This window comes from Cryptomeria japonica, chromosome 10 (assembly GCF_030272615.1).
Source record: "Cryptomeria japonica chromosome 10, Sugi_1.0, whole genome shotgun sequence".
NCBI lineage: Eukaryota > Viridiplantae > Streptophyta > Pinopsida > Cupressales > Cupressaceae > Cryptomeria > Cryptomeria japonica.
The window spans coordinates 98180135-98194523 of record NC_081414.1 but is presented as its reverse complement, the minus strand read 5'-3'; positions in this window follow the sequence as shown (position 1 = coordinate 98194523).

Genomic DNA, 14389 nt, shown 5'->3' with positions numbered 1-14389 from the left:
TGGCTTAAGCAAAAGAACCACATGTGGCCTGTACACTGAGCAAATGCTAGAGGTTACTGAACTCACACAGATTATTACTAACAATATGCAACAGTACCATGGGATTACAATACAAGAATATGGTGTGAATGTTGTGGAAGATATGGACACATTAGTGCCAACTATTTTATAAGGTTTGGAATGAACAATCGAAGATCATGGAGAAATCTTGGTATGGCATGTTTTCATTGTCACAAAGTTGGACATTTAGCTAGAGATTGCAGAGATCAACCTAGAAGAGACACTGAAGAGATAAAAGAAAAATTCAAGATGATTTGGAAAAAGAAGGAAATCATGTCAGATGAAGAAAGCACCTTACCTACCGAGTTAGGTGCACCTATTCCAAATTAATCAAAAAAAGTATGAAAGGACTGCATTCTCTAAAGGTTAAAATCATAACAGTTCCTATTCTAGTATGTACTAAATTCAAAATCTACATAGTTAAGATGCATTAGTAGGTTTGAAATTCTATCAAAAGTACTTTACAGGAAACCTGTCAAGTCGGTGAATACAGGAAGCCTGTCAAGTCGGTAAATGAAGGAAATTTGGTTACTCGGTTAAAACAAAAGAAATGAGAGTAAATCAGTTAAAGGTAAACTGAGTGCATTTAATGTTTTGACCTAACCCGCACGGAGCTCGATAAGGTATTTTGTGTACTTAAAGGCATTTTTGCGGTCATTTTCATTCACCAAGTTTTCAAGAGAGCAGAGTAGAGCGAATCAAGGCGATCAAACTTCATTCAAAGCGAATCCAAGGTATTTACATCAAATCTCATCACACTGTTAAGTTTGTTTTCTGATCTTGTCTAATTGCTATTATCTACCGAGTGTGAAGTGTCTGCCATTTGTAAACCATCAAACCCTAAGGATAGTTTGCTAAGTTTTATCTGAAATTTACAAATGGCACCCAAGATCCAAGATCCCGTACTTGTCAAGAATGTGAAGAAGCCCTCACTGAAATACACTTTGACTCCTAAAGTTGCCTCTGAACCATATGACAAAATTGCCTTTCCACTCATCCCGGATCGAGTCTTGTTAGTCGAAGATGTTAGATTCTTCACCAAATGTCGTGTTGAAGAACTTAATCATGTTGAGATTAGTGACACATATGATGAGCTATGTACCAATGGAAAAATGGATAGCAAGTACGAGCATATCAAAATCAAGGGATTAATTGAAGCCCTAGCCTATCCCCGTGTGTTCAAACCTCAGTGGGTTAAGTTTGTTTTAAGTAGAGTTCATGATGATTTTATGTGGCTAGAGGAGAAACCATTTAAAATCACTAAGGAAATCATTCATGTGATCATCGGGTATCCTATATATGATCATGTACGAGCATAGAAAATTATATCACAGAAGGAGTTAATCAGTTTAACTGGAGTTGAATCTGATTACCGAGGACTAAAACTGAATAATGTCACTGATGCAGAACTTAAGTTTACAATTAGAGTAATTGGTTACTATTTCTTCCAATCAGCAAGGGAAAATAGTGTACCCTGTGCAGCAGTTGACTTAGCCTACAAAATAGTGAAAAAGGGAATGAAAGTAGATTTATGTGAAGTGTTATTAAAAAACTTGTTTGAGAACTTGAACACAATAAGGAAGCCGAAGAAGAACAACTTGGCAAATACACTGAAGTTTGGTTCAGGTCTTGTATGCATGTTTTTCTACTTTGAGAAGTTCTTTCCCTCAGTCGGTAAAGTAGTTTGGGAGCTACACCGACCAATCACCCATCAAATTAATGATTTTATCAAGAAATTGGGAGATAATTTCAATGATATCATGGATGACTACTTCAACAAATTTCAAGAAAAGATGCACAACAGGTACTGGATTCCACCATAGCTGGTAGAGAAATATAAGGATGATATATGTTTTGAGGTAGACACCGATTACTACTATGTGAATGCTATAGAACCAAGGACTCAATCTTTGCCACCAATGGGTTACGAGATTGACTATGATATCACACAACAACAAATTGATGCATATCTCACACTACCAAGGCATGCTACTGAACTAAGATATGGAACCTATGAAGAAGTTAAGGAAAAGGTAAAAATGAGCATTGTAGTACCTAAAGCTACAAGAAAGGCTACAAAGATGATAAAGGTTTTATCTGAGAAATTCGGAGAAGAATCCTCCTCTACACCTGTCAAAGGCACTCTTGCCATTACTAAAGAGGAATCTGAAGCTCAAGAGGCAGCAATAACATTGAGTACCGAGTTGCTTAAGGGTAAAGTGTTAAAAAGAAAGAAACTGGACACTTCAAAGGCCCTACCGACTCCACCAACAAAGAGACCTAACACTTGAGCATTAGCTACATCACCGAGTAAGAAACAAAAGAGTGTTACTGTTCCCAAGGTAACCAAGACCTACAAGAAATCTACTCGGAGACTCATTTTGGCAAAAGAGTCTAGTGATATAGAATCCGATGATGCAAACAAATTCTAGATTGTAAAAAGCAAGAAGGTAAATATTCATAGTGTTGAAAACTTTTGTGCCAATCTTAAAGAATATGGTGGATTTGCAGGATTTAGGTATGTCAAGTATGAGACTAGGAATAATGATGAGAAGTGACAAATTGAAGAAGCTGTCATTTGTACACTTCTAAAGTTTTGGCTAGCTCCATTAGAACTTGTAAAGTCACTTCCAAATGAACTTTACTTGCATATTGATAATAGGTGGAAATATGCAATGGACTCAGAGAAACACATTAGAGAAAGAAGTCTAGTCCATCTATTTCTTGATATGTCTATAGCAGAAATAAAGGAGCATTTGACAACCTACAATTCTAAATTTCTTGTCAAACAGAGAGCCTTAAAATTGATGAATGGGCTATACATTGATGTAGAAAATGAGACAAAAGCCAAGTGGTAGGAAATCTTAAAACTAAAGGATGTTGGTGAACAATCTCATGTTGAAATTGTTGATGTCACCAAGCAAGATCCTGATGTCACTGAGCAAGGTCCTGATGCTACCGAGCAAGACCCAACTGACACTATTTAAATTGATAAAGATGTCATGGATGCAGAAGCACCGGAGCAGGAAATGATAGAAGGCACTACCTATGCAAAACTTGTATCTAGTGAATCTGTGATAGTACAAGTTCAACCTTATCCACCAGTCAAGCCACTTGTCTCTACCGAAGCACCTAAAGATATAGCACAAGGCACTGAAGGTCACCAGTCTGAAGTAGCAAAAGGTACAACTCAAGAAACAACCTCTCAAGCACCATCAAGCATTGAGAATGTAGCAGCTGAGAACCCTAGTACCGAGACAACCAAGGACACCTCAACGGCTACAAGAACAGACCAAAGTGTTGCATCTATCGAGCAACCCATCGAGGGTCAGCAAACCTCACAAGCAATTGTCTTGGTCCAACCGACCAAAGGTAAAGAAAAGAAAGTGAAAAAGCATAGTTTTAAAGTTGACTTGACTAAATTGATAGTGTTGCCCAATGTGGATATCTCAAAATTAAAGGGGCAAGCACTTATTGATTTCGGTGAACTATGCAAAGCAAAGGTCGAACAAGAAAAACAAACGACCATTCAAAAGAAGAATAAAGTACTACAGAAGGTGAAGACACTGCTAACAAAAATGCTACCATCAGCAATAGTGTCAACCGATGCAGCCATCCACATTCAACTGGATGAACTCCTTAATCAAATAGAAACATCTGGAGTTGATGTATCTGAGTACTTGAGCAAGCTAAAAGATAAAGAGCTTACTGCAAAAATGATAGAAGAGGTACAAAAAGCTCTAGCTATAGGAAAAGTCAAGCTTGTCAAATTCATTGCTGAGTTGTCCCCTCAACTCAAGCATATTCTTTATTTATTTCAGAAACTTTGTACATTTTTCTTATTCATTAAAAATATCAAGAATAAAATTGATGCAATTGAGAAAGAGATCACCGATCTCTCCACTAAATTGACCACAGAGCCAAATTCAGTTCAGAATTTTTACACCAAGCTTCAACAGCTCATGGCTTAACAGTTAGAACTCAAAAATGAAGAACATAAGATCAGGATGGATATAATGACCCTCTAGACATTATTCCTTCTTCATCTCTCATCGGTTCAGGAACAGATTAATCGAGCTACATGCTTATCTACTACACAAGAGGGAAGCACTCTTGATGGCTTAATATCACTATTGGCTGATATTCAAGCACAAAATTCTTTAATGGAAAGTGTAAAGGATGCACTCTCAATCGCACTCACCGACGCTCGGAAGAAGTATAAATCTTTTTTTGATTAGTTACCGCCCTCAGATGGAAATTAAGTTTTTGATGTTTGTCAAAAAAGGGGAGTAATATACTATATTTAGGGAGTGATATAGTTTTGATAATACAGTTTTGAGTATTGTATATAGGGGAGTATACCGAGCAGAGTATACAGAGTATGCAGAGCAAGTAGAGCACACAAGCACAGAACCAAGCATGCAAAATTAGAGTTATGTATAGAATAATGATAAGGGGAGTATATCTTAATATACTATTTCATTGACTATTGTATTTACTATCAAGTACAGTGATTTTGCAAGTATATAGATTTTTGAGTTATGACTTTGAAAGTAGTTTTTGTCAAACATCTCAACTAATGTCAAAAGGGGAGATTGTTACTACTTATCAAGTTGCCATTAGTTTTATATTCAAAGTCATACTATACATTCTAGTCGGTTAGCACTACCGAATCATGCAGTCGGTATATACACAGAGAAGTCGGTATGCATAGTCTAGTCGATTACAGAAGAAAGTAGTTACAAAATGCAGTACACATCGAGCTATCTATTGAGTATCTCTTTGAGACTACCGAGTAGTAAAGATGACACACTGAGTTGACATACACCGAGTGAAACGTGTTACCAGATACATTGAACCTAGACATGCATATGAAAGCGTGTTACAAGATCGAGGCACATCTAACCATTATTACATTGGAAATTGCACCAGAAGATTGTGTATGATTACAAGGACAATTTAACATATGAAATATTTTGTTTAGTTATTCATTCGAGGAATCTTGTTTGTAAGATGGAAGAAATGAATTAGATCACCGTTTTAAGAGATCTATTTATACAGCATGAGTTAAGAGCAAGGCATGTGCATGTATGAATGTAAGAAGACTGTTACAGAGACACAGAGGTCACCGAGAAGGTTTTCAAAGAATAGTCTAAGAACAGAGTAAACATAAGGGTTTACCAAATTACTATATGGTTTACCGAGGTATGCTATAAGCAAGGTAATCTTATTCTAAGCACATAGAATTTGCTATAACATTTCAGATGTAAAGTTGCAGATATTTGTAATGATTTTATTGTAATATTGTGAAGATTGAAAGAGAAACCTTTAATAGGGTAAAAGACTCTAATCAAATCTATAAATTGTAAAGCCTCTAACCAGGTGCAACATTCAGAATAAATGTTGTAAAATCCTTTAGCAAGGTAGATCTAACAGATCTTGTTACTCCTAATAGGGTAAGCTATAAAAAATAGCTAAATGTAGCTCTAACCGAGCATTCTTTATTATTGCAGTAGTGAAGTTGTGGGTGCCATCCCCACCACAGTTTTTCTCTCTAACCAAGAGTTTCTACGTAACCAAAATATATGTGTTATGGAGTGAATCATGTATGATTGTTATCTATTTGTTTTAACTTTATTTTATGTTACTGCACTATTCTGTTTAAGCATAACAGTAAGGTTATTATTGAAGAAAAGTTTTGGAGTACTGATTAACCCCTCCCCTCTCAGTACATTAGCTTTCCATATTGGGCCTAACATGTGATTCATAGTTGCAGGAGATTGTAGGTACAATACCGCATGGGTGCGAGGTTCGTCTCCACCTGGATTCGCAGGTTTGAGTGTTCCTCATTGGCCCTTAGAAATTGGATTAGGTGGTCATGAGACCTTCATTTGACCTTATTCATGCTCAAGTGAGCATCATCAGTTGTCTGTCGATATCCCCTTTGATGGGGTATGCAGGTCGTCTGTCTGTTTGGCTTTTTTGGGTTGCGTGTTTTGTGTATGGCTAAATTGAGTAATTAATCCTTAATGTTTAAATTGATTTAATGTATGTTTACGCATTAGTAATTAAGGGACTAAATTAAATAGGTTCCCTTTATGCGATTAATCGTTAATTGGAATTGCTCAATTCAAGTTGGTAGTAAGTTCGATCAAATGGTTAATTTTAAATGATAAATTTATTCTATTTATGCTTTTGGAAAGGAAAGATTTAAATTTATTTAAAATAGAATTAATTTAATTTATTTGCCCTTTAAAAAAACAAAAAAACTAAATAAAATAGAGTTAAAACTATTGCCTTAATTACTTTTAGAAAAGTTAATTAAATGTCATGAGAAAAGAGAAATAAAAGAAATGATTTTTACAAATAATTTTCCCATTTACTTTTTGGAAATTAAAAAAATAATTTCTTTTATTATTAAATATTATGATTTATTAGAAAACATTTTTCAACTTTAAAGTTAAGGTTGAATATTTTTCTATATTATGCCAGTGAGTTCACCGGAAAGAAAAAAATGCATATTTTTGGAGAAATTTTTGGAGGCCAGATTGGAAACCAGAACTGGAGCTTGGAGGTTTGATTTAGATAGTTTGCAAAGTATTCATCCAGGATTGCTATCACAGGTTGGGTGTTTTTTCACTCTTCTCTTTGTTTGAAAATTTTTAATTTAGCTTTGGAAAAAATTTCTGAAAGATCTTTGTTTGGGGAGTTTTAAAATTTGTTTAAATTTGAGAAATTGAATAAATTTTGGTTGGTTATAATCTTCCTAAATTAGTTTGCCAAAATGCGAAGAGGATTGATTTTTAGATTAGAAAATTTGATTCTTCCTATGTATTTTTGTGTTCTTCATGATTTTTGGTTTAATAAATTTCCCTTAAGGCTGTGTGAAAGAAAGATTTAGGAAAATTTATGTGCTTTCTGGTGTTTCCTTTTTAAAAACATATGTTTATGTAAATCTTTTTTTTAATTCTGGAATATATTTCCAGAGTTTTTTTCTCAGAAAATTTCTGAGTATTGTTTTATGTTAAAAATAAAAATATTTTTTTATTTCTATCCGAGAGAACACAGAGACCCATAGACTAGGTTTTTTTCCATTTTAAATTTAAAAAAATTAAAAAATAAAAAATTAAGTGTTAATTGATAAAAGTTTATTAACTCAAAAATTTTGAGTTTGTTGTGAACACTCAGAAATTTTTTTGAGAAATACATTTGTATTTTGAGCATTAAATGTATTTAATGCTCAATATATATATATATATATATATATATATATATATATATATATATATATATATATATATATATATATATATATATATAATGTGGTTTTAACTAATATTTAATTTAATGAATATTAATTCATCAATGTGGTTTTAATTAATATTTAGTTTAATGAATATTAATTAATAAATGTTGTTATTAATATTGTTTAGTGAATATATATATATATATATATATATATATTCTTTCATTAGTGGATGTGTATTTATATTTATTAGTGGATTACATAATATATTATTTGGGAACTGGGAAATTATATAATATATTATGTTAATTGGGAAATTTCAAAATGAAAAAATGGAAAACAATTAGATATAGTTGGAAATGAAATTATATTTCCTTTTCATTGTCTTATATATATATATATATATATATATATATATATATATATATATATATATATATAATGTAAATTGGGTTTAATCATAGAAATTAAATGATTAAATTTGATTGGTTACAATCATGAATTTTTTTGTGAAAATGGAGATTATATTTACATTTAGTCGATATGACTTTTATTTAAAAAGGATTATTGTGATTTAAGTATTGAATTTAGTTTTCATATGTATTTTAAATATTATTTTCATTAACTTGAAATTCAAACTTAAATAATGTTTGTGATAACCAAATTGGTATTAATTGAAATGAATTTATCATTGTCTTTAAATGATGGTTTATTTGAATGTATGTTTACTTAGATTATCTTCATGTGTTATTCCATATTGTGGTGTTCTTTTCATGAAAAAGTCAGTTATTGAAAACTGCAAGTAGAGGATATTAGTGTTTAATTATATTTTGAGTGAACATTATGATTCCTTAATATGGATGAAATTTAGAGTACAAGTAGATTTGTTTGAGTGTTTACCTGAATGGTGAAATTTTGATGTTGATTTGGTTAGTCATTCTCGTGTCATGATGGAATGTTGTGGAATGCAAGTTATTGTGCAAGTTGAATTGGTTAAGTGTTGGTTGTGATCGTCCTTTCCTTATAGTGGTTTTGGTCTTGTTTTGTGGATAGACCTGTTGTTCATTTCACACCTAGAATTGGTCAATCTTGGTAGAGGGTTTATTTTATCATGTTGTTCTTCAGTTTTCTTTTTGAACTCAGTTTACTTGACCTTGTGTATTCCTTGGTTTAGGAGTTCATTTGTCTATAGTCTAGTGTCATTTGGGAAAGTGGCTTTTGATTGGGGGTCGTGCCCAAAGTGGTTGTTGGGTAACCTATTGAAAGTGTGTCTAAATAAGTGATAATCTAATAGAATATTAGAGAGTTAGTTAATGAATCACTAAGTAAGATAATTATGCCTCACGCATGGGATGAGTGCTAGCACAGACTCGACATGCAGTGAGAAGGCCTAAAATGGCAACCATCAACCTTGTCTTCACGAAAGGTTGTGTTGGGTTCACATGAGGCTTGGATGGGCCAGAGGTTCGGAATAGGTTGTCAGGGTAAATGAGTGGATGGATCTGAAACCTATGAAGACCTGCCATGGTAACCATATCAGGTTATTTGATGACACTTATTCCTTATGTTTGCTAGTGTGTTGTTTTCTTGTCTTGATAGGAGCATTGTTGAGAAGTTGTCCTGATACTTATGCCCTCGTGAGAACCTGATATCATGTTAGACCTTGGGTTGCGAAGATTTAGTTCCATTGATGCTCCAGTTGATCTTTTGTAATTGCTTCTTATTATGATCAGTTGGATCCTTTCCTATTGATGATCATTCATGTATTTATTTGACCAATAGGGTCGTATGTATTATTGGTTATGTTCACCTTGATGGCAGGATTGTAAATGATGTGAACCTTATGTATTCTTCTCTATTATTTAATTATCAGAGGGGTCTTGTAGTTGAGCAGACCTGGAGATGTAGCCCACTAGGGGTGAACTCTGAGATCATTTCGATGTTATGTGGTGTTTTACATTCTTATGTTTCCTTTTAATTTAGAAATTATAGATGACATTATGTTGGTATGTATAATGTGGTTTAGATAAAGTTAATCTTAAATGCATGTATGTAGTCATCTTATTAAATGTAGTAAATTGGATCATGAAGAATGTAGATTTGAATAATGGAATGTATTCAGTTATTGATTATGCAATTAAGTATGCGTGGAAAGTATTCATTAGTTTATGATGAAATTAAAGTACATTATGAAATTAGATGCATGGCATATGTTTAATGTAAGATTGTACATGATGCTTAGTTAAATTTTATTGGATGAACTTAATCATGTCACCTATACTTTTAACCTCAATGGATGAACCTTATCATGTGATCTATATTTTTATATTACCGAAATAAATTATCCTTGTTTAAGTATTATCTTGTCATTAAGTTAATGAGCTTAATTGGAATAATTAGCGTGAGTTGAGTTAAATGTTGAATTAAGTAATCACGTTGGGAAACTCTCTAGGTGTTATTTAGTCTTTTGTTGTAGTATTTGAACTTATGGTAACTTGTTGTACCATTGTGTTGTGTTTAATTTTAAAAAAAAATGTTTGCACTCTATTCTTGTGTTTTAACTTAATCCCTGCGAGGTTTCCACGGGGCATTACAAATCACCTTAGCAAACAAGAGCAGAAGATGATATGATACAATGGGACAACAAATAGAGGTTACTAGTTATGCTGAAAGGCATATTAATACTCACATAATGGATTGATAGATATGTGAAGTTAAAAACCCCATGTAATTAAAATTGACACCAGTCATATTGTATGACACATGTCATAATTACAATTAGTTTTACTATTACTTAACTAAAAATAATTTAAATAACTTTAAATAACCTAAATTAACATAAATGTATGAAAAACTAAAAAAAAAATTGATTTATTTTCTCAGTCTGAGCTAAACTATTAATCAATTCTATTTATCTTCATCGTACTAATAGTTAACTTAGTTAAAATAATATTATAATAATAATATAAAGATATGATAATATAATAATAATAATAATAATATTAGTCTTAACAAATATTTTTGCTTTCGTAAAGAGTTTAATAGAAATACAAAAATATTAAAATATACCAATATCTTAATAATAATATAATATTGATTACAATATCATAATATAATAATAAATTAATATTAATGATAATATAATAATATAATTATTTTTTAAGTGGGTTAGTAAATAAATATAATATGTTTTGGCATAGTATACTAATTTTAGTTTACGTCTTCTATTTATTTCATTGGTGATTTGGATTTTCTCCACCCTGGATCAGGTAAGCCCATGCTTTGCAATGTTTGAGATTAGATAACCTTCCTTCTAAGAAAATTTATCCATTAGATTGTATTCATGATTAGAATTTCTTTATAATGTTTGAGATCTTCAGGTTTTCATAGTGATTTTTTGCTTTCTCTAATCGATCTTTTATGCAAACAAGACTTTTTCTTGAGTACAGCATGATAACTGTAACGATTCTTTCAATGTAGGGTTTATCCATTACTTATCCCTATGGTATTCTTGCATTTCACGCTTCAAATAATGGATATTATATATTGAATCTTCTCCATGAGTTCCAGTAGAATTGAACTTCCCAATAGGCTGTAGGCTGTGATTGACTTTCTATTTAGAAATTGAATTAAGAAAAAACCCTTTGCATGCAATCAATTATTTCAATGGGGATAAATAAAATTCTGAACTATGCTTTTTAGCTAAACTTTCTGTTGATAATATTTCTGAATTAGTGTACATAAAGTTGCTAAAAATAGTTTGGCTATCACAAACTAATCTTTATATAAATGTGAGGACTAATTTAGTTTCATATAAACTGGTGCAGCAGTGTGAATAAGTAGAAGAGTTTGTAAGTGAGGGAAGATGGGGTTCAAGTGTCTTATTTTACGTGTTGAACAGTTTGACACTACTAAGGATGAGTTTTGGCCTTATATTGAGGAGGTCCATCATGCACAGAATGAGGAGAATGAGAATGAGTTTCGGTCTTTGGAAAGGGTTAACATATCCCACCCTAGCAGATCACCAGCACCGCCAATGATAGAAAGAAAATTCTTTTACGTTTCGGAAATCTTTGAGATGAAGCATGCTCCCAACATTTTCAATCAGGCGCCAACAAGTATTGACACTTATGTGGTCTTGTGTTCGAATCCTTCCCCTGCCACTGCTCCCCGTCCACGGCCTGTGGATATGGATGAAGAAGCCACAGATGTGACCATGGCGCAGACAGCCCAGGAAGATTACCAAGAGCAATACCGCCTCTCACTAGGGAGGGATATGCACAACAATGACAGCCTTCCTCTTGATCACTTTATAGGTCACAGACCAAACTGCTCCTTATATCCTTATGCTGGGTTTTATATACAACCTTTAAATCGTTATCGTGGTTTTTATACACCGACTTTCTATCCTTGTGGTCATTTTTCCCCTTTGTAAAGGGTTTGCAGGTTTCACCTTCAAGCTCTGGTTTTTTGTTTCATTGTTTTTTTTTTTATTATAGGTTGGACCCTTCCTCAATGAAAACAATTCTTTATATTAATATTCAAGTTGTTGTAATTTAGTTTTTTATTATAGGTTGGACCATCCCTTTATGAAAACAATTCTTTATATTAATATTCAAGTTGTTGTAATTTACTGATTATAATTGTTTATAAGCTATAGCATAAAGGAAGAAAATGTAATTTTTTTTTGGATCATATGTTTTGGAAATATTAAAATGCACTTTTTCTCTTAATTTGTTAAGTTTGTGTTTTTTTATCATACAATTTTTTAAATCTTTTTCTATTTTTAATGGTGTAGATAGTTGAATTTTCCCTTACACTCTTCTCATGTAACTACTTTATGACTTGGAAGAACATATTTCTTTGTATGGTTGTTTAGCCTCTTTGTAATAGACTTGGGGTGATTAAGAATGGTAGAAGAAAAGAAAATGTCTCTAGATTGTAGAGTTCAATACCATCAATGCGATTTTCTTATTTGGATTTTTTGTTTCTTAATCATTTCCTTCATAAATTTTCAGAATAGTCAGGTCGATTGTCAAAGAAAATTTTGTACTATATTCGATTGTTTATAAATATAATAACTGTTTATTGATCATATTTATAAAATAACACAATACATACTAAAGTAATAAAGTAATATGCATCATTTAAAAGTTCTTGAAATATTATAAATTAAAGTACTATCAAGGCACATAAATGGTGGTGGTGATTTCCTTCCTATGTTGTGTCCTCTTAAATACTTCATAGAGAAATCAGAGCTTTCAAAGAAATTCTTGAAGGCTTTATAAAACTGATTAGAATAAAAACAACAAAGCCATGTTACCAAAAATGTAATGATAAGGGCAAGCAATAAAAACATTTATAACATTTACACTAATAATATTTAATGTTGAATTATTATTTTCTTCATATAATCATATGCAAAATAGATCAAATTTGAATACATTAATTATCATTCCATAATGACTTGAGAAGATCTGGTTTCCTCATTAATGTAATTTTAAACTCAAACTTTAAAATTTTCTTTTACCATTACATGCTTGGATCTTTAAATTTAGATTTTCTTTTATTATTACATACTTGCATTTTTAAATTTTATAATATACCAAAAAAATACTTGCATTGAGATCTTTTTTTTTCTTTTACAATTTCTAACATTAACGACTTCCTCCTCACATTCACAAAAACAAATCTTGTACCTCTCACATTAATGAGTCATATTTTATGGAAAAAAAAAATCTCTTTAACTTCCTTCCTAACTAGATTCATCTATATATTTTTTAATTGGCTATGTGCATCATTGATAATATTCATTTTAAGATCAATTTCAAACTTTTTACCTCCAATACCTCTTTTGGTAGTAATTATTTTTCCATTTAGTAGAATGTGGTATTGTATCAACTTTGAAACCCTCTATATTTTTTTATAATCACTTAACTATTTGAATGCCTTTCTCATCTATCTAAAATTATAATTATGCTTCTCCCTACATTACATATTTTGACTTTTTCACATCTAGAAATCCTCACTAAAAAAAATTGCTTCCAAAATTCTCTCTTTCAATTACCTCTTCCAATTTGCTTTTAAAATCCTTATTTCTATTCAAGAAAAAAATTACTTATAGACCTATCCTTTTCTTTATTACCTTCAAATAGATAGATAACATTTGACCCTTGACATCATCTAAGTTATGATCAATTACAAAGATGTTCACTAATTTAGATTCTACCTCCACACTAATGGATGTATCCCCAGCTTGTTCTATAACTTTATAATTAGCACCCTAACTACATTATTTTTAATATAGACATAATATTCACCTTGAAAAATTATAGAATCAGTTTTCTTTACTTCGATTACTAATCCACTCTATATTACATCACCTCTTTGCTCCATTTGATTGTTCATTTATTTCATATCTTCTTCATTCTCTATATGTTTTAATCTATATGTAGCTAGACACATTACTAGGTTGGAGAGTTCAATTAAGAACTATCTAGCCATGGAAATATATGTGAACTCACAAAATTCAAGAATAATATAAATATCAAAACACAATGCATAAATTTATTTTTTTAAAAATTATTTAGGAAAAAATGGGTTTTACAGTGACCCGAAACCACCAAGTTACGGGTTAAAATAAAATAAGCATTCAAAGTCCACTAAAATGGAAAGGCTATCAAATATTAAAAAATATAGCACACCAAACCAAAAGACAACAAACAACTAAAACTAGAAAAACATTAACCTAAGGACTTTAAAGTCTCTGCAATCTTAGTTTCAAGAATGTTCATCTCTTGAGCCCCCTTCTTCAAGTCCTAGAACTCCTGAGTGGAATACTCTGCCTTTCTCTTAAGGTTGGCTATGGTTCTCTTAGAGGGACATGACTCCTCTTTCTAGCCTTTTTCTTTGTCAGTGTTGAGGTCCATGATCAGGAAACCCTACTGGGACTTGTCCAACTTTTCCACCAATGTATTCATAGTGGTCGTAGTGTTCTTCACAATTTAATGGCTTTGCTTCATAATGGCATTCATTGTTTCCTTGATTTTACGGATTTCTCCTTCAAGCAGCATGGTCTTTTTC